The sequence below is a fragment of the Triticum urartu genome, chromosome 1 (assembly GCF_003073215.2).
Source record: "Triticum urartu cultivar G1812 chromosome 1, Tu2.1, whole genome shotgun sequence".
NCBI classification, from domain to species: domain Eukaryota; kingdom Viridiplantae; phylum Streptophyta; class Magnoliopsida; order Poales; family Poaceae; genus Triticum; species Triticum urartu.
In genome coordinates, this window is record NC_053022.1 from 458,681,866 (window position 1) to 458,704,306 (window position 22,441).

The following is a 22,441-nucleotide window of genomic DNA, read 5'->3' on the forward strand; positions in this document are numbered from 1 at the left end:
GGAGCGGATTCGATGAACAGGGTCCTTATGAAGGGTAAATAGAAGTTGACAAATCACGTTGTGGCTTTAACGTAGGTAAGAAGACGTTCTTGCTAGAACCCTAAATCAGCCACGTAAAACTTGCAACAACAATTAGAGGACGTCTAACTTGTTTTTGCAGCAAGTGGTTTGTGATATGATATGGCCAAAGTTGTGATGAATGATGAATGATCTATATGTGATGTATTGTTCATGCTATTGTAATAGGAATCACGACTTGCATGTCGATGATTATGACAACCGGCAGGAGCCATAGGAGTTGTCTTTATTCTTTTATATGACCTGCGTGTCATCGAGAAATGCCATGTAAATTACTTTACTTTATTGCTAAACGCGTTAGCCATAGTAGTAGAAGTAATGGTTGGCGAGCAACTTCATGGAGACACGATGATGGAGATCATGGTGTCAAGTCGGTGACAGGATGATCATGGAGCCCCAAGATGGAGATCAAAGGAGCTATGTGATATTAGCCATATCATGTCACATTTATTATTTGATTGCATGTGATGTTTATCATGTTTTTGCGTCTTGTTTACTTAGAACGACGGTAGTAAATAAGATGATCCCTCATAACAATTTCAAGAAGTGTTCTCCCCTAACTATGCACCGTTCCTAAAGTTTGTCGTTTCTAAGCACGCCGTGATGATCGGGTGTGATGGATCCTTACGTTCACATACAACGGGTGTTGACGAGCCTAGCATGTACAGACATGGCCTCGGAACACATGCAAAACACTTGGGGTTAACTTGACCAGCCTAGCATGTACAGACATGGCCTCGGAACACAGAAGACCGAAAGGTCGAGCATGAGTCGTATAGAAGATACGATCAACATGAAGATGTTCACCGACGTTGACTAGTCCGTCTCACGTGATGACGGACACGGCCTAGTTAACTCGGATCATGTAATACTTAGATGACTAGAGGGATGTCTAATCTAAGTGGGAGTTCATTAATAATTTGATTAGATGAACTTAATTATCATGAACTTAGTCTAAAATATTTTACACTATGTCTTGTAGATCAAATGGCCCACGTAGTCCTCAACTTCAACGCGTTCCTAGAGAAAACCAAGCTGAAAGACGATGGCAGTAACTATACGGACTGGGTCCGGAACCTGAGGATCATTCTCATAGCTGCCAAGAAAGATTATGTCCTACAAGCACCGCTAGGTGATCCTCCCGTCCCACAGAACCAAGACGTTATGAACGCTTGGCAGACACGTGTTGACGACTACTCCCTCGTTCAGTGCGGCATGCTTTACAGCTTAGAGCCGGGGCTCCAAAAGCGTTTTGAGAGACATGGAGCATATGAGATGTTCGAAGAGCTGAAAATGGTTTTTCAAGCTCATGCCCGGATCGAGAGATATGAAGTCTCCGATAAGTTCTTCAGCTGTAAGATGGAGGAAAATAGTTCTGTCAGTGAGCACATACTCACTATGTCTGGGTTACATAACCGCTTGTCTCAGCTGGGAGTTAATCTCCTGGATGATGCGGTCATTGACAGAATCCTCCAGTCGCTTCCACCAAGCTACAAGAGCTTTGTGATGAACTTCAACATGCAGGGGATGCAAAAGACCATTCCTGAGTTGTTCTCTATGCTGAAATCAGCGGAGGTAGAAGTCAAGAAGGAACATCAAGTGTTGATGGTCAATAAAACCACTAAGTTCAAGAAAGGAAAGGGTAAAAAGAACTTCAAGAAGGACAGCAAGGAGGTTGCCGCGCCCGGCAAGCAAGCTGCCGGGAAGAAGCCAAAGAATGGACCCTAGCCTGAGACGGAGTGCTTTTATTGCAAAGGGAAGGGTCACTGGAAATGGAACTGCCCAAATACTTAGCGGACAAGAAGGCCGGCAATACCAAAGGTATATTTGATATACATGTAATTGATGTGTACCTTACCAGTACTCGTAGTGACTCCTGGGTATTTGATACCGGTGCCGTTGCTCATATTTGTAACTCACAGCAGGAGCTACGGAATAAACGGAGACTGGCGAAGGACGAGGTGACGATGCGCGTCGGGAATGGTTCCAAGGTCGATGTGATCGCCGTCGGCACGCTGCCTCTACATTTACCTACGGGATTAGTTTTAAACCTCAATAATTGTTATTTAGTGCCAGCTTTGAGCATGAACATTGTATCGGGATCTCGTTTAATTCGAGATGGCTACTCATTTAAATTTGAGAATAATGGTTGTTCCATTTATATGAGAGATATGTTTTATGGTCATGCTCCTATGGTGAATGGTTTATTCTTAATGAGTCTCGAACGTAATGCTACAGATGTTCATAATGTGAGTGCCAAAAGATGTAAGGTTGATAATGATAGTTCCACATACTTGTGGCACTGCCGCCTTGGTCACATAGGTGTCAAACGCATGAAGAAGCTCCATGCAGATGGACTTTTAGAGTCTCTTGATTATGAATCATTTGACACATGCGAACCATGCCTTATGGGTAAAATGACCAAGACTCCGTTCTCAGGAACAATGGAGCGAGCAACCGACTTATTGGAAATCATACATACTGATGTGTGCGGTCCAATGAGTGTTGAGGCTCGCGGTGGCTATCGTTATGTTCTCACCCTCACTGATGAATTAAGTAGATATGGGTATGTCTACTTAATGAAACACAAGTCTGAAACCTTTGAAAAGTTCAAGGAATTTTAGAGTGAGGTTGAGAATCAACGTGACAGGAAAATCAAGTTTCTACGATCAGATCGTGGAGGAGAATACTTGAGTCACGAATTTGGTACACACTTAAGAAAATGTGGAATAGTTTCACAACTCACGCTGCCTGGAACACCTCAACGTAACGGTGTGTCCGAACGTCGTAATCGCACTCTATTGGATATGGTGCGGTCTATGATGTCTCTTACTGATTTACCGCTATCTTTTTGGGGCTATGCTTTAGAGACTGCCGCATTCACTTTAAATAGGGCTCCGTCGAAATCCGTTGAGACGACACCGTATGAATTATGGTTTGGGAAGAAACCTAAGCTGTCGTTTCTAAAAGTTTGGGGATGCGATGCTTATGTGAAGAAACTTCAACCTGAGAAGCTCGAACCCAAGTCGGAAAAATGCGTCTTCATAGGATACCCAAAAGAAACTATTGGGTACACCTTCTACCTCAGATCCGAAGGCAAGATCTTTGTTGCCAAGAATGGGTCCTTTGTAGAGAAAGAGTTTCTCTCGAAAGAAGTAAGTGGGAGGAAAGTAGAACTTGATGAAGTATTACCTCTTGAACCGGCAAATGGCGCGACTCAAGAAAATGTTCCTGAGGTGCCTGCACCGGCTAGACAGGAAGTTAATGATAATGATCAAGATACTTCTGATCAAGCTCCTACTGAGATTCGAAGGTCCACAAGGACACGTTTCGCACCAGAGTGGTACGGCAATCCTGTCTTGGAAATCATGTTGTTAGACAATGGTGAACCTTCGAACTATGAAGAAGCGATGGCGGGCCCGGATTCCGACAAATGGCTAGAAGCCATGAAATCCGAGATAGGATCCATGTATGAAAACAAAGTATGGACTTTGACTGACTTGCCCGTTGAACGGCGAGCCATAGAGAATAAATGGATCTTTAAGAAGAAGACAGACGCGGATGGTAATGTGACCATCTATAAAGCTCGGCTTGTCGCTAAGGGTTATCGACAAGTTCAAGGGGTTGACTACGATGAGACTTTCTCACCGGTAGCGAAGCTAAAGTCCGTCCGAATCATGTTAGCAATTGCCGCATTCTACGATTATGAGATATGGCAAATGGACGTCAAAACGGCATTCCTTAATGGTTTCCTTAAGGAAGAATTGTATATGATGCAGCCGGAAGGTTTTGTCGATCCTAAGAATGCTAACAAGGTGTGCAAGCTCCAACGCTCGATTTATGGGCTGGTGCAAGCATCTCGGAGTTGGAACATTCGCTTTGATGAGATGATCAAAGCGTTTGGGTTTACACAGACTTATGGAGAAGCCTGCGTTTACAAGAAAGTGAGTGGGAGCTCTGTAGCATTTCTCATATTATATGTAGATGACATACTATTGATGGGAAATGATATAGAACTCTTGGACAGCATCAAGGCCTACTTGAATAAGAGTTTTTCAATGAAGGACCTTGGAGAAGCTGCTTATATATTAGGCATCAAAATCTATAGAGATAGATCGAGACGCCTCATAGGTCTTTCACAAAGCACATACCTTGATAAGATATTGAAGAAGTTCAATATGGATCATTCTAAGAAGGGGTTCTTACCTGTGTTACAAGGTGTGAAATTGAGCTCAGCTCAATGTCCGACCACGGCAGAAGAAATAGAAGAGATGAGTGTCATCCCCTATGCCTCAGCCATAGGTTCTATTATGTATGCCATGCTGTGTACCAGACCTGATGTAAACCTTGCCTTAAGTTTGGTAGGCAGATACCAAAGTAATCCCGGCAAGGAACACTGGACAGCGGTCAAGAATATCCTGAAGTACCTGAAAAGGACTAAGGAAATGTTTCTCGTTTATGGAGGTGACGAAGAGCTCGTCGTAAAGGGTTACGTCGACGCTAGCTTCGACACAGATCTGGATGACTCTAAGTCACAAACCGGATACGTGTATATGTTGAATGGTGGAGCAGTGAGCTGGTGCAGCTGCAAGCAGAGCGTCGTGGCGGGATCTACATGTGAAGCGGAGTACATGGCAGCCTCGGAGGCAGCACATGAAGCAATATGGGTGAAGGAGTTCATCACCGACCTAGGAGTCATACCCAATGCGTCGGGGCCAATCAAACTCTTTTGTGACAACACTGGAGCTATTGCACTTGCCAAGGAGCCCAGGTTTCACAAGAAGACAAGGCACATCAAGCGTCGCTTCAACTCCATTCGTGAAAATGTTCAAAATGGAGACATAGAGATTTGTAAAGTACATACGGACCTGAATGTAGTAGATCCGTTGACTAAACCTCTCCCTAGGGCAAAACATGATCAACACCAGAATACCATGGGTGTTCGATTCATCACAATGTAACTAGATTATTGACTCTAGTGCAAGTGGGAGACTGTTGGAAATATGCCCTAGAGGCAATCATAAAAGCATTATTATTATATTTCCTTGTTCATGATAATTGTCTTTATTCATGCTATAATTGTGTTATCCGGAAATCGTAATACATGTGTGAATAACAGACACCAACATGTCCCTAGTAAGCCTCTAGTTGACTAGCTCGTTGATCAACAGATAGTCATGGTTTCCTGACTATGGACATTGGATGTCATTGATAACGAGATCACATCATTAGGAGAATGATGTGATGGACTAGACCCAATCCTACACATAGCACAAGATCGTATAGTTCGTTTGCTAGAGTTTTCCAATGTCAAAGTATCTTTTCCTTAGACCATGAGATCGTGTAACTCCCGGATACCGTAGGAGTGCTTTGGGTATACCTAACGTCACAACGTAACTGGGTGACCATAAAGGTATACTGCGGGTATCTCCGAAAGTGTCTGTTGGGTTGACATGGATCAAGACTGGGATTTGTCACTCCGTATGACGGAGAGGTATCACTGGGCCCACTCGGTAATGCATCATCATATTGAGCTCAAAGTGACCAAGTGTCTGGTCACGGGATCATGCATTACGGTACGAGTAAAGTGGCTTGCCGGTAACGAGGTTGAACGAGGTATTGGGATACCGACGATCGAATCTCGGGCAAGTAACATATCGATTGACAAAGGGAATTGCATACGGGGTTGATTGAATCCTCGACATCGTGGTTCATCCGATGAGATCATCGTGGAGCATGTGGGAGCCAACATGGGTATCCAGATCCCGCTGTTGGTTATTGACCGGAGAGTCGTCTCGGTCATGTCTGCTTGTCTCCCGAACCCGTAGGGTCTACACACTTAAGGTTCGGTGACGCTAGGGTTGTGAAGATATGTATATGCAGAAACCCGAATGTTGTTCGGAGTCCCGGATTAGATCCCGGACGTCACGAGGAGTTCCGGAATGGTCCGGAGGTAAAGAATTATATATAGGAAGTGCTGTTTCGGCCATCGGGGCAAGTTTCGGGGTTATCGGTATTGTACCGGGACCACCGGAGGGGTCCCGAGGGCCCACCGGGTGGGGCCACCTGTCCCGGGGGGCCACATGGGCTGTAGGGGGTGCGCCTTGGCCTACATGGGCCAAGGGCACCAGCCCTACTAGGCCCATGCTCCTAGGGTTTCCATGGGGGAGGAGTCCAAGTGGTGGAAGGCACCTCTAGGTGCCTTGGGGGGGAGGGAATCCTCCCCCTGGCCGCCGCACCTAGGAGATCAGATCTCCTAGGCTGCGCACCACCCCCCCTTGGCCCTCCTATATATAGTGGGGGAGAGGAGGGATTTCATACACCAGCCCCTGGCGCCTCCCTCTCTCCCCGTTACGTCTCTCTCTCGTAGTATAGGCGAAGCCCTACTACTGTGACGCCCTACATCCACCACCACGCCGTCGTGCTGCTGGATCTTCATCAACCTCTCCTTCCCCTTGCTGGATCAAGAAGGAGGAGACGTCTCCCGTCCCGTACGTGTGTTGAACGCGGAGGTGCCGTCCGTTCGGCGCTTGGTCATCGGTGATTTGGATCACGTCGTGTACGACTACATCATCACCGTTCTTTGAACGCTTCCGCACGCGATCTACAAGGTATGTAGATGCATCTGATGACTCGTTGCATTTGATGGGTTTGGCTCTAGTCGTAGCCCCCGTTAATATTGCCGATACTTTAAAGCCTTCCGGCATTGTATTGTGAGAGTTATGCTCAGAAAACCAAAAGGCTCATGTAAGAAGTTTATGTCTAATTTGAATCAAGTTTTTTTGGTGCCAATCCGAAATTGGTCTTAAAATTAATTTGTGTTTCCGTCATGCTTTAACACTCATTTCTTCATGCCTTCCATTCCTAGTCTATCAGAGCACATGAAAGCACCGTTGAGCAATGCTTCCTGAGTATTGTATGGCAGTGCCTAGAAGAGACATAGAATGACCTACCTATATGCTATCGCGCCTTATATCTATCCATCTAGGTCTTCCTTCACCTGCCCTCTTATTAGAATAATTACTGCCCTTTTATGTCAAGGCTTTGCTTTCGCACCCACTTAAATAGTTGTCCAGATCTCAAAGGAACTATCGTACTTCATAGTTATCTGACGCCGCTGTGGATTTTTACTATCGTCCCCAACCGCTTCACACGGATTACTGGACGCAGCAGGCCTAGAAGACGCTTGGTATTTGATCAAGAATTTATGAAGCTGGTGGAGACAAGCATCACCAGCGCAATTCAGTACCATCAGAACAGGGGCCTCCGAATGATGCCTATCGCTCTTGCTTCAGCCATATCCAACCAGAAAGGCACTTCTGCTGCTGCAATCCCTCTTGAAAAGGGAAAACAAAAGGCACATCATGCTCCTCCCATCAGCACACAGAAACAGATTGCGAAAACGTGCTAGACTTCATAGAAGTTATGAGAAAAGTGAAACGCGGGGCTTAAACGGCAGGAAGTCATGTGACTAATACAAGCTTATTACCTAATCTAGTAGTAGTTCACTAAAAGGAAACTATACCTTTTCTCTTATCTGTTGCACATCAGTTGATGTGTGTTTGTTTTTTGAACTGCATTCCTAACTGGGTACCAAGTGGATGGTGTAAGATTAGGTATAAGCGTTCCTACTCCTCGAGGGAGCCGCATCGTATGTATTTATATGGGGCGAATCATGCCTTGCCGTGGCGTACAAGTCCAGAGAGAATACCGATCTGGTTCCGTTTAGGAGACAGGGATAGCTACGGGAGGAGAAAGAGATAGAGATAGGTTAAGATTACATAAGATGAACAACTCAAACTCTAACACCCTCCCTTAATCTAACCTATCCTATGTTAAGATTTCTCTTGAACTCTTCAAAAGACTTGGCTGACAAAGCTTTGGTGAATCCATCAGCTACTTGATCCTTGGATGGAATGAACCGTATATCCAACTTCTTCTCTGCAACTCTTTCACGCACAAAGTGAAAATCAATTTCAATGTGTTTGGTTCTACCATGAAACACTGGATTAGCAGAAAGATAAGTTGCTCCCAAGTTGTCACACCAGACAAGATATACGAAGTTGCTTGATTCCTAGCTCATGAAGCAAAGATTCCACCCAAATAATTTCAGCAGTTGCATTTGCTAGTGATTTGTATTCAGCCTCTGTGCTTGACCTTGACACAGTGGCCCATTTTCTGGCACTCCAAGAAATAAGATTTGAACCAAAAAACACTGCAAATCCTCCAGTTGACTTTCTGTCATCAACACAACCTGCCCAATCAGCATCAGAGAAGGCACTGACAAGTGTGGAACTAGAACGTCTGAACTGAAGTCCCAAACTCATAGTATGCTTAATGTATCATACAATCCATTTGACTGACGTCCAATTAGTAGAGGTAGGAGCATGCAAATATTGACAAACCTTGTTTACAGCAAATGATATATCTGACCGTGTCAAAGTTAAGTATTGTAGGGCTCCAACAACACTTCAATATTTTGTGCTCTCCTCTTCATTAAGAGGTTCTCCTTGGTATGCTGAAAGTTGTTCTGAAGAAGACAATGGTGTAGGTGAGGGTTTGCAATCCTTCATTCCCATACGAGTTAGAAGTTCAGTGACATATTTCTCTTGATTCAACACTATGCCATCTTGAGTCTTCTTAACTTCAATGCCCAAGAAGAAATGTAAATCACCAAGATCCTTCAAGGCAAACTCTGAACTCAAATCATGCAAGAGAGCATTAGTAGCATCTTGAGAAGAACTTGCAACTATAATATCATCCACATATATGAGCACAAAAATCATTGTGTTTGCCTTATTATAAATGAAGAGAGATGTATCTGCCTTGGATGGAATAAACCCAAGATGCTTTAACTGTGAACTTAGCCTTGAGAACCATGCTCTAGGTGACTGCTTCAGACCATAAAGAGCTTTATCAAGCTTGCAAACATAATGAGGTGTTTGTTTGTTTTCATATCCTGGTGGTTGCCTCATATAGACCTCCTCTTCCAGAACACCATGCAGAAACGTGTTCTGAACATCTAGCTGTCGAAGGTTCCATCCCCTAGAAACAGCAATGGCTAGCACAAGTCTTATAGTAGCGGCTTTTACAACTGGACTAAAGGTATCTTCATAATCAATACCATACCGTTGCTTGAATCCCTTGGCAACTAGACGTGCTTTGTATCTATCAATAGAGCCATCTGCTTTTCTTTTGATTCTATAGACCCACTTGCAGTCGATAATATTTTTACCTCTCTGACTTGGCACCAAGTGCCATGTTTTATTTTTCATGAGTGCGTCATACTCTTCATCCATAGCCATTTTCCATTTAGGATCTCCAAGTGCATCTTTCAACTTTGCTGGTTCACCTGAAACACATAACATACCATATGGTACAGTACCATCTCTTCTTATTTTGGGATTTCTAATACCTTTTTGTAGCCGGGTCATGACCCTTGAGGTGGTAGCAGGCTGTTCTTGCTGTTGCACAAAAGATTGCACAGATCGGCTAGTGGCAGAAGATCCAGGAGATCCATCCATGTGTGCAGACTGCACTGGCGCACCAGATCCAGTGGACCCTGTTGTGGCTTGACCTGAGCTAGCAGCGGCTGGGTCCATAGAGTAATTCGGAGTAGAAGATCCCGAAACCGCTGCTGCTCCTGTCCCCTGCATGCGCGCGCCGGACGAGGGAAATCCCGCGTCGTCTCCTGTCCCCCGCATGTGCGCTGACGTGGCAGACGCGGAGCGGGCTGGGGACGCTTGATTCTCCTGTTGGCTGACAGGCGTGGGATTCCGCGCGGATCTCCGCCCGTGATCCAAGGCGGATCGACGCATAGGCGTGGCAGGCGCCGCCGCATCCTCCTCGTGTTCTGCACCTGCTGCTTCTTCTTCAAACACATGAACGTCGTTTGTACCGGATTTTGATCATCTTGGCCCATTTGAACGTCGTTTTCTTCATGCACCTGCATAGACAAAGTACCCGGAGTAGAACTAGAAGGAATATTAGCACATTGGTTAGTACAATTGTTATCACCCCCTTGATCAAACTCTGGAAGTATAAGAATTTCTTTTCGAAGAAGGGCACCGGCATTTGGATGAAGTGACTTGAAAGGAAAGACAGATTCATCAAAGACAACATCCCTAGATATGTAGACTCTGCCAGTAGAGACATCAAGACATTTGACTCCTTTGTGTATAGGACTATAACCCAAGAAAACACATTGTTTGGAACGAAACGCAAGTTTGCGTGCGTTGTATGGTCGAAGATTCGGCCAACATGCACAACCAAATATGCGGAGGGATGTATAATTAGGAGTAATACTGAAAAGACGAGTGATAGGATTCTCAAATTTGATGACTTTACTGGGCCTAATATTGATAAGGTATGTTGCGGCGAGAAAGGCCTCATCCCAGAATTTGAGAGGCATAGATGCATGAGCTAGCAATGCTAGTCCTACTTCAACAATGTGGTGATGCTTTCGTTCAGCAGAACCATTCTGTTGCTGAGCATGGGGACAAGATACATGATGAAAAATTCCAATCTTTTGAAAGAAGGAATTTAGTTTCTCATACTCACCTCCCCAGTCCGTTTGCATGGCATATGATCTCTAGTTGTCATTGCAAACATGTTTATTCATAATACGTTGAATCAGGAACGATGAACTCATCATATTTACAAAAATAAGAGAGGTCGAGTTCATACCAGCTTTTCTCATCTCAGTTAGTCCATCATATATCGTCATAATTGCCTTTCACTTGCACGACCGAATAGTGTGAATAATAATAAGAATGCACGTGCATTGGACTAAGCTGGAATCTGCAAGAATTCAATAAACAGGAGAAGACATGGCAATATGGGCTCTTTTGTCAGATCAACAATAATGCATATAAGATCCACTTCAACAATTTAATTATGGTCTTCTCCTATCGACCCCCAAAGAAAAGAAAAGAAATAAAACTATTTACACGGGAAAGCTCCCAACAAGCAAAAGAAGAACAGTAAATCTTTTTGGGTTTTCTTTTTAATTACTACTACAAGCATGGAAAGTAAACTAATTAAAAGCTACAACTAATTTTTTTGGTTTTTCTTAAGGTTTATTAAACACACAAGAAGAAAGCATAAAAAGGAAAATAAACTAGCATGGATGATACAATGAAAAAGTATGAGCTCCGACATCTAGCAATGAGTGTGTGAACATGAATGTAATGACGGTGGGAAGTACGTACTCCCCCAAGCTTAGGCTTTTGGTCTAAGTTGGTCTATGGCCATGGCTGGCCTGGCAGATATCCATAGTAATAGTTGGGGTCGTACTGCGATGCAGCGGCTATCGCCTCCTAAGCTGCAGCGTGGCGACGAGCGGCCTCAGCCCTCCTCTCGTACTCATCTGCCTCCTCTCTGTAATAACATATCTTCCTTTTGCCTGATAATAAAATAAGGCAGGAGCAGGGAGAGTAATACGGACAGCACGATGTCTGTCAAAGATTAAGCGATACTAGAGAGGTGATTCATTCCTCTCGATAAACTGGTGGTGAACCATAGCCTCATAATCCAAATAAGCAGGAGGCAACTCAATATCATCTTCACTTATGGCTATACCAAGAAAATTAGCTATGCGGGTTGCATAAATTCCACCAAAGAAATCTCCATTAAATCTATTAAGATGCAACCTACGTGCAACAATGGCTCTCAAATTATAAGATTTATCTCCTAACACAGCACTCCTAAGAATACTGAGGTTAGGGACACACATGTGACATGCCTCATCTTTACCATTAATGCATCTACCTATGAAGAGAGCAAAATAATGTATAGCAGGAAAGGGAATGCTCCCTATGGTAGCTTGTGTTTTATCTCTAGATTCCCCCATAGTTATACTAGCAAGAAAATCTCTAAATTCAGATTTGCGAGGTTCCCTGACACTACCCCATTGTGGAAGTTTCAAGCAGTGGTAAAATCCTCTAAGTCCATAGTGTAAGAATTTTCATAAAGATCAAACAGGACAGTTGGAGAATTACGTGAAGATGAAAATTTAAACCTCCTCACAAAGGAACTAGTGAGATAGTGATACTAGCGGCACTTTTCTTCCTCGAAGCTCACAAGATCAGCATTACACAAATATGCGTTAAATTCTTCCTTAATTCCCGCTCGATCCATAAAGTTTTCCGAAGGCCATTCATAAGGACCCACTGGAGCGTCTCTTGGTGGCTCTTCATCAGCATCACGCATTACAAGCCTGGGTCCTTTCTTCCTTAAAGAACCACCTTGGTACATTTTCCTAAGCATATTTCTTCCTCTGAAAAATTTCTGAAATTTTTAGTAACTTCAAAATAAAAGTAAACCAAACTCAACAAAATTGATAGCAATAACTCCTACAAGTGCCTAGAGCCTATATCATGCATTAGAACTACTTTTGACCATATAAATTTGACATGCAAGCTCAAGAACAGGGTCACCTAGGCAGCACAAATTTGCAATGAATACAGCACTAGAACAAAAACCAATTGGACCAATGGAGGAGTCATATACCAAGGAACAATCTCCCCAAGCAGTTTTGTGAGAGGTGCTTTGAGCAAGGAGATCGAAAATCGCAGCAAAATGAGCTAGAAATCGTGCTTGAGCTGGATATTCGTGTTTGTGGGAGGAAGAAGAAGTGTGTGGGTGCAGGAATAAGTGGAGGAGGGCCATCGTGGGCCCACAAGGCAGGGGGCGCGCCCAGGGGGGTAGGGCGTGCCCTCCACCCTCGTGGCCAGGTGGATGCCCCTCCTGCTCTGTTCTTAGTGCCAAATATTCTAAAATATTCCAGAAAAATCATATTTAAATTTCAGGGCATTTGGAGAACTTTTATTTTTGAGGTATTTTTATATTGCACGGATAATTCAGATAACAGACGGAAAATACTTATTTTTATTTTATTTAATATAAATAACAGAAAGTAGAAAGAGGGTATAGAAGGTTGTGCCTTCTAGTTTCATCCATCTCATGCTCATCAAAAGGAATCCACTAACAAGGTTGATCAAGTCTTGTTAACGAACCCAGTCCGAATAACATGGAACCGGAGAAATTTCGAATAACACTATGTTACCTCAACGGGGATATGTACATCCCCAATAATAAGAATATCATATTTCTTCTTGACAGTAGGAAGAGGAAATTGAAAACCTCCAAATATAATCGATGGAATTTTTCCAATGGAGTTGATACTATGAACTTGAGGTTGTTTCCTCGGGAAGTGTACCGTATGCTCATTACCATTAACATGAAAAGTGACATTGCCTTTAGTGCAATCAATAACAGCCCCTGCTGTATTCAAAAAGGGTCTTCCAAGAATAATAGACATATTATCGTCCTCGGAAATATCAAGAATAACAAAGTCCGTTAAAATAGTAACGTTTGCAACTACAGCAGGCACATCCTCACAAATACCAACAGGTATAGCAGTTGATTTATCAACCATTTGCAAAGATATTTCAGTAGGTGTCAACTTATTCAAATCAAGTCTACGATATAAACAGAGAGGCATAACACTGACACCGGCTCCAAGATCACATTAAGTAGTTTTAACATAGTTTCTTTTAATGGAGCATGGTATAGTGGGTACTCCTGGATCTCCAAGTTTCTTTGGTATTCCACCCTTAAAAGTATAATTAGCAAGCATGATGGAAATTTCAGCTTCCGGTATCCTTCTCTTATTTTTAATAATTCCTTTCATATACTTAGCATAAGGATTCATTTTAACCATATCAGTTAATCGCATACGCAAAAAGATAGGTCTAATCATTTCAGCAAATCACTCAAAATCCTCATCATCCTTTTTCTTGGATGGTTTGGGCGGAAAAGGCATGGGTTTCTAAACCCATGGTTCTCTTTCTTTACCATGTTTCCTAGCAATAAAGTCTTTCTTATCATAACGTTTATTCTTTGATTGTGGGTTATCAAGATCAACAGCAGGTTCAATTTCTATATCATTATCATTACTAGGTTGAGCATCATCATGAATATTATCATTAACATTATCACTAGTATCAAGTTCATTACCAGATTGTGTTTCAGCATCAGAAATAAAAATATTATTTGGATTCTCAGATGGTTGAGCAATAGGTTCACTAGAAGCATGCAAAGTCCTATCATTTTTCTTTTTCATCCTTTTAGAAGGACTAGGTGCATCTATATTATTTCTCTGAGAATCTTGCTCAATTCTCTTAGGATGGCCTTTAGGATACAAAGGTTCCTGAGTCATTTTACCAGTTCTAGTAGCCACTCTAACAGCATAATCATTATTCTCACTATTCAATTCATTGAGCAAATCATTTTGAGCTTTAAGTACTTGTTCTACTTGAGTGGTAACCATAGAAGCATGCTTACTAATAAGTTTAAGTTCACCTTTAACATTAGCCATATAATCACCCAAGTGTTCAAGCATATTTGAATTGTATTTCAATTTTCTACCAAAATAAGCATTGAAGTCTTCTTGCTTAACCATAAATTTATCAAACTCATCTAAGCATGGGCTAGCAAACTTAGTAAATGGGATTTCAGCTTTATCATATCTATAAAGAGAATTTACCTTAACTACCTGTGTCGGGTTATCAAGACCATGAGTTTCTTCAATAGGTAATGGATTAAGACCATATGTTTCTTCAACAGGCGGTAAATTAAGACGGTGTATTTCTTCAATAGGAGGTAAATGCTTAACATCTTCAGCTTTAATACATTTTTCTTTCATAGATTTCTTTGCCTCTTGCATATCTTCAGGACTGAGAAATAGAATACCTCTCTTCTTCGGAGTTGGTTTAGGAATAGGCTCAGGAAGTGTCCAATTATTTTCATTTGTCAACATATTATTCAATAGAATTTCATCTTCATCTGATGTTCTTTCCCTGAAAACAGAACTAGCACAACCACTACTAGGAAAAGGGTTATAGATCATATGGCCACTAATGGCGCACCAGACATGTGGCGCGCCACTACTATATAGTAATGGCGCACCATGAGACGGTGCGCCATTAGTGTGGTAGACACTAATGGCGCACCAGACCCACGGTGCGCCATTAGTAACAATTTTTTTTCCAAAAATTCTAATGGCGCACCTCCTACATAGTGCGCCACTACTATATTTTTTTTGCAAAACTACTAATGGCGCACCTCAAGCAGGGTTACTAATGGCGCATTTGTCTGTGGTGTGCCATTAGTAACCTGGGACCAGCTACTTTGTTGCATATCGATCTCGATCATCGCCGCCAACGACCCACCGCACCCTCCCCCGCTCCACCACCGCCGACGACCCACCGCCGCCGAGCACCCCCCGCACCCTCCCCCGCTCCACCGCCGCCGAGCACCCCCATTTGATGATATTTTCAAATAACAAATTTGATAATATTTTTTAATATTCATAAAAAAATTATTATTGTTTTTATAAAAAATTATTACTGTTTTTATAAAAAAATATTAAAAATAGCAAGAAATAATAATAATAATAATAAACATACTAATGGCGCACCGCTCGGGGGTGCGCCATTGCTATCTAAAAAAACATTCTAATGGCGCACCGCCCGTGTAGTGCGCCATTGCTATCTAAAAAACATTCTAATGCCACACCGCTCGGGTAGTGCGCCGCCGCCCCCGTCGCCCCCGCGCCCTCTACATGCGCCGCCGCCCCCGCGCCCCCTACGTGCGCCGCCGCCCCCGCGCCTCCCACCACTGGAGCTCCCCGCGTCGCCGACAGCCTCCCCACGACCAACCGAGGCATCCCTGCATCCTCCTCACGTCGCCGCCTCCATCGCCGACAGCCTCCCCGCGTTAGCCCCTGCCCTGCGCCGCCTCTACCTCAGCCCGGGCACGGGGTGCAGGACGACGACCGTGGCCGTCGGCCTCCCCACGACCAACCGAGGCATCCCTGCATCCCTTCGACGCCGACGTCGACCCCAACCCTAACCCCGACCCCTTCGGCGACCGGCCGCGCCCGCCCAGGTACCTCTCCTCCTTCCTCCATCCTCCCTCTCCACCCTTCCTCCCCATTCCCTGCCCATGAATGATTTTAGCACCACACATATTGTTCCCCGCGCATAAGGAACAACACTAAATGTTTTTACGATGAATGGTTAAAAGAATCCATTTACTCATGTTTAGATGCTTTGTCTTGTGGGTTGGCGGGGTGTAGATGATACATCGAGCTTGGTGCCTGAATGATTTTAGCACCGCACAAAAAATCCTGCACCCCGATCGTTTGGCAACCTAGCTGTTGCTAGCAGTTGGCCGTATGAGCTTGTACTTGCTGACACCCAAATGTATGTATTTGCACGATCGAGTAAATCACAGGGCAGGTCAAAGCAAGACAGGACGACCCTTTTAAAAAAAAGCAAAAGAGGACGATGTGGTAGTTAGTAACGAGCTTGAGACACTCGCTAAGACGAGGGGAGACAAACTATTAACGAGCTAGATTAGCCTGCATGTGGAAATAAGATAACATGCTTAATTAGGTCATGTATTGTGCTTGTTCCTTGGCTAATTAGGTTGCAAAAAGGAATTTGAAAGTACTCCTTGTTAGGCTGCCAGCCACCAAAGCAAATCCTAAAAGTTTGGCTGGAACCATATGGCATTCGTTGGCTCCTTGTCACAAAAGGAAGGGTGGTATTCTTGCTCTTTTAAGCAGTAGTAGGCCTGGCCACCATCATCAGTCTTAGTACAGCTCGGAAAGTACACCTTGTTGCATAAATCTCTTCCGCAAGCTAGCCTCGCAATTAGAGCATTGCTTCTGTCCCAAAACACGGCAGCATCCTAGACCGATCAAGCTTAAGTACTCTGATGAACCCAAAATTGCCGTTTTCTCGGATAATGGCGACTAGGTCACCTTTCCACTCTACTAGATAGCTATAGTTCAACTCCTGAATTGTATACACATAGTCACTTCCACGTATCGGTTGATCTGGCTTGTCAAGGACCTTCCACTCCATCTTTTCCACATTCAAGTACACGACTCCAAGCCTGCCATTCATGTCTAGGAATAATAATAACTAGTTTGTTTTGAAGTTGTTACCCAACTAAATAAGTGACTGGCAATATCACCAACAGGTATTTGTATTAAAATCACATCTATTATTTCGTTATTTTTGTTCGGATATTAATTGTGCTTCTATTAAAAGAATTGGGAGTTACTCACTGTACTAGAACTCTGTAGGTTCACTTTGAGAATGTAAGCACCTATTATTGCTACTGATATCATTGGCTCATTGCGGCCTTTGTGCAATGCAAAACTGTTAAGAGTGATGTGGAGGATTCAAGATTCTGTGAAGCTCTTTTGACATTTAAAGCTCAGAACTGGAGGTACTTAATAAACTCAAAAGCCTTCTGTGATTTTCAAAACAAGTTAACTGCATTCAGATCTCTTGATGCTCAAAACCTGGCAATTTCTATCAGCTTTTGATCTATCAAGTTGATATTCAGTCAAGTAGATGTCAAACTTGACACATAAACAGCAGCTTTAATAAACAGAGAGACAAGATGTAGGGTTTTTAGCTACTGCCACAACACAAAGTCTATAGATGCTGAAGCTGTCAGTATTAATTATCAAATCATTCAGAGTAGATGACAGCCAGATGCTCTATTCATTTTTGTGGACTTAGTGAACATGATAAGAGAAGCCAGATGCTCTATTTTTAATTAACAGTAATCCATGATCAGCAACAGTTTCTTTCACTAATTTTCAGTTAACAGCAATCCATGATTTTTTTCAGCTAAAACTATTGATGATTTTTTGTTGGGTGACCTATTAGATCTGGAATGGAAGCTCACATAAGTTGAGCTGATTTTTGTCCATATGAAAGCAGAGGACCATATGGTCTGTGGCCTTTTCATCCATATGAAAGTAGAGGCCCTTGAGTTTGCTGGGTTTTGTCTCCGACCATCTCGTCGTGATGATTTTGCAAGTACCCCGAGAGGCCCTTGAGTTTGCCGGAATGTCGATTAACTTCCGTTCCGGCAAATTCGGGTACTCCATATGTCCTATTTTCAGCAAAGGTCATCCTGAAATTTTCTGTGAATTTTAGCATGACTTTGCTAAAAATCGGACATATGGGGTACTTGCTACTAATGCATGGGTCGGGGTATCTTAGTACTTAATTAAGTAGGATCAACTGCCTCTTGTGTTATACATACTCTATTTGGATGGCCCTGCTAACCCTTGACCATAAATACTTGAGATGGATGTAGCAGGCTTAAAGAAAGAAATGTTTTTAGGCCAACTCCACTGGGTCTGGCTGAAAATGCACAAGTGTGCATGACTAACAATATTCTATTGTAAAGCTAAACAGGAAAGAGGAACCACTCATCCTAACCATTTGCTCTCAAAATTACCACTTCACTTCTTACTACTGAAAATCTTAGACCATCTCCATTCACCAATAGCTCAAACCAGTTCGAAGGGCGTGTTTTCACCACACTATGGATTATCTTATTGGACCCAACGCAAGAGATGATGTAGTTTTGAATTATGAACATAGGATATGTCATCATCAGACGACGAAAGTCTCCCGGGGGAATCCGGTTGGTGCCACGACGATGATCGGCGCTTCAGCATTAAGCTCGGCGCTTCACCTGGACAATGATCGGTGCTTCAGCATTAAGCTCGAGGAGACCTTTGAAGTTGAAACGGTACACAACAACGACAAGTGTTATTTTCATAATTAAGCATGACTTCAAATATTTCAACGTGTAATTTTCATCTTTTACAATTCGATTATAGCTTATCCCATGCCATGCAAGACGCTATGTCTTGGACAGGATGGATTTTCAAGACCATGAAATTTCTGAAATAAAGAAAATTCACCTAAGGACTCATCACAATGTGGATTTTGAAGTAAATATATATAATTCTGGGAGCGTAACCCATTTTGGTTGCAAAAGTTGGGAAGCATTTTGCAAGATGTATGGTTTTGATGAGGGTATGCTTGTCACCATGGATCTTGGTGATCCTGACATCGACCAAGACAATATGGACAATTGGGTCCTTGTTGATACGCCTCCAGTTCTACCGCTATGTGAGTTTCTCAAACATAGTTAATTATTAACTAATTTATATTGTTTATTTCAAAATAGTTGACAGCTTATTTCCATTGACAGCTTATTTTTATTGTTTAAAGAATGTGCGGAAGATGGTAGACAAAACCCACTACACCGATGGCTCTGAATTAACAACTTGCAAGGAGAAAAATCATCTGGTCGGATTTTGTACTGACATTGAGAATTACAATATCTACAATCAAACTCCTCAATATTATGGTCAATACGTGCCACTTGTGCATGTGTTCAACTACGGTAACTACCATGGAGATACCCTGGTAAGATTTCCTACTATTACGACATTCGTGCATCTTTTGCATACTTCTAAAACTAGTACATCATTGCTAACTATGAAGTTATTACTATGTTTTTCAACAGAAAATCCCAGAGAATTGTGTGCCTCATTTGATGTATAAGTAAGGTAGTCTTAATGTTTTGAACATACAGCCAGGTCATCCTACGAATCTCAACTGTCCATACGAGATTTCTAAAAGAAGTGGAGACATGAAAATCAAAGGATGGAAAAATGTATGGACAGTCGTAAGGAGGTTCTTGGAAGCAAAAGGAAGCGAAGCGCAAGAATTGGAGACACTATGATCTCCATTCTCCATAATGGAGAGTCAGGGTATATATTGTTTTATGCTATTTTACCTTAAATAGGGTATTTAGGTCCTGCCTAATACTGATGATCATGTGCTAAGAACAATTAAGTAGGGTTGGTTCGATGACTATCAAGATGATGATCGTATGACTTGTTATTAATAACGAGTAGAAGTTGTATGATGATGATTAGTAGGACTTGTTAGGATTACTATTACTTCCAACAAACTCGCTACTCGCGGTCTCGAGACTTGTAATGTTCTATCTTTGTTCGGTCTTTTGAATTCGGAGACTAATATGATGATTTGTATTTGGAGACTAATATTCTATTGTATTCGATGAATCTGCTATCGCTGTGTGGTGTTGTCTAATCTGTCCAATAATATATTTTGTAACGTGTGAAAATATCAGAAAAGAAAGAAAATCCCTAATATTCATACTAGCGGCGCACCACTCAAGACACTAATGGCGCACTGTAAAAATGACACTAATGGCGCATCACCCACTAGTGCGCCATTAGTATGCCAAAGCACATGGGTACATATGGCCCCCTGAGAGGCATTCTAATGGCGCACTGTGGGCTATACTAATGGTGCACTGCGTGTTGCGCCATTAGTACACCAGATACTAATGGCGCACCAGTAGTGCGCCATTAGTATTTAATTCTAATGGTGTGGTGCTAGTGGCGCACCAGCAGTGCGCCATTAGTAGGCAAAACTGGTGCGCCACTAGCATGACTTTTCCTAGTAGTGAACTATCCAGGTAATCTCTTGAAGCATCGGTTAGTCCATTATAGAAGATATCAAGTATTTCATTTTTCTTAAGAGGGTGATCAGGCAAATCATTAAGTAATTGGAGAATCCTCCCCCAAGCTTGTGGGAGATTCTCTTCTTCAATTTGCACAAAATTATATATATCCCTTAAGGCAGCTTGTTTCTTATGAGCAGGGAAATATTTAGCAGAGAAGTAATAAATCATATCCTGGGGACTATGCACACAACCAGGATCAAGAGAATTAAACCATATCTTAGCATCACCCTTTAATGAGAACGGGAATATTTTAAGGATATAAAAGTAGCGAGTTCTCTCATCTTTAGTGAACAGGGTGGCTATATCATTTAGTTTAGTAAGATGTGCCACAATAGTTTCAGATTCATAACCATGAAAAGGATCAGATTCAACCAAAGTAATTATATCAGGATCAACAGAGAATTCATAATCCTTATCAGTAACATAGATAGGTGAAGTAGCAAAAGCAGGGTCAGGTTTCATTCTAGCATTAAGAGATTGCTGCTTCCATTTAGCTAATAACCTCTTGAGTTCGTATCTATCTTTGCAAGCTAAAATAGCTAAAGAAGCTTCTTTTTCAAAAACATAACCCTCAGGAAGAACAGGTGATTCATATGCATTAGAGGGAGAATCTTCATCATCACTTTCATCAATATTATCATATTCAATATTTTCACTCTCTCTAACCCTAGCAAGTTGTTCATCAAGAAATTCGCTAAGTGGCACAGTAGTATCAAGCATAGAAGTAGTTTCATCATAAGTATCAGGCATATCAGAAGTGTCATCATCAATAACATGCGATATATCAGAACGAATAGCAGAAGCAGGTTTAGCTGTCGCAAGCTTACGCAAAACAGAAGGTGAATCAAGTGCAGATCTAGATGGCAGTTCCTTACCTCCCCTCGTAGTTGAGGGATAAATCTTGGTTTTTGGATCTCTCAAGTTCTTCATAATGATAAGCAGATATAAATCCCAAGTGACTCAAAGAATAGAGCTATGCTCCCCAGCAAGGGCGCCAGAAAATAGTGTTGATAACCCACAAGTATAGGGGGTCGCAACAGTTTTTGAGGGTAGAGTATTCAACCCAAATTTATTGATTCGACACAAGGGGAGCCAAAGAATATTCTCAAGTATTAGCAGCTGAGTTGTCAATTCAACCACACCTGGAAACTTAATATCTGCAGCAAAGTATTTAGTAGCAAAGTAATATGATAGTAGTGGTAACGATAGCAAAAGGTAACGATAGCAAAAGTAATGTTTTTGGTATTTTGTAGTGATGATAGCAATAGCAACGGAAAAGTAAATAAGCGAATAACAATATATGGAAAGCTCGTAGGCAATGGATCAGTGATGGAGAATTATGCCGGATGCGGTTCATCATGTAACAGTCATAACCTATGGTGACATAGAACTAGCTCCAATTCCTCAATGTAATGTAGGCATGTATCTCGAATATAGACATGTGTTCTTATGGCAAAGAACATGCATGACATCTTTTGTCCTACCCTCCCGCGGCAGCGGGGTCCTAGCGGGAACTAAGGGATATGAAGGCCTCCTTTTAATAGAGTACCGGACCAAAGCATTAACACATAGTGAAGACATGAACTCCTCAAACTACGGTCATCACCGGTGAGTATCCCGATTATTGTCACTTCGGGGTTAATGGATCATAACACATAATAGGTGACTATAGACTTGCAAGATAGGATCAAGAACTCTCATATATTGATGAAAACATAATATGTTCAGATCTGAAATCATGGCACTCAGGCCCTAGTGACAAGCATTAAGCATAGCAAAGTTATAGCAACATCAATCTCAGAACATAGTGGATACTAGGGATCAAACCCTAACAAAACTAACTCGATTACATGATAAATCTCATCCAACCCATCACCGTCCAGCAAGCCTACGATGGAATTACTCACGCACGGCG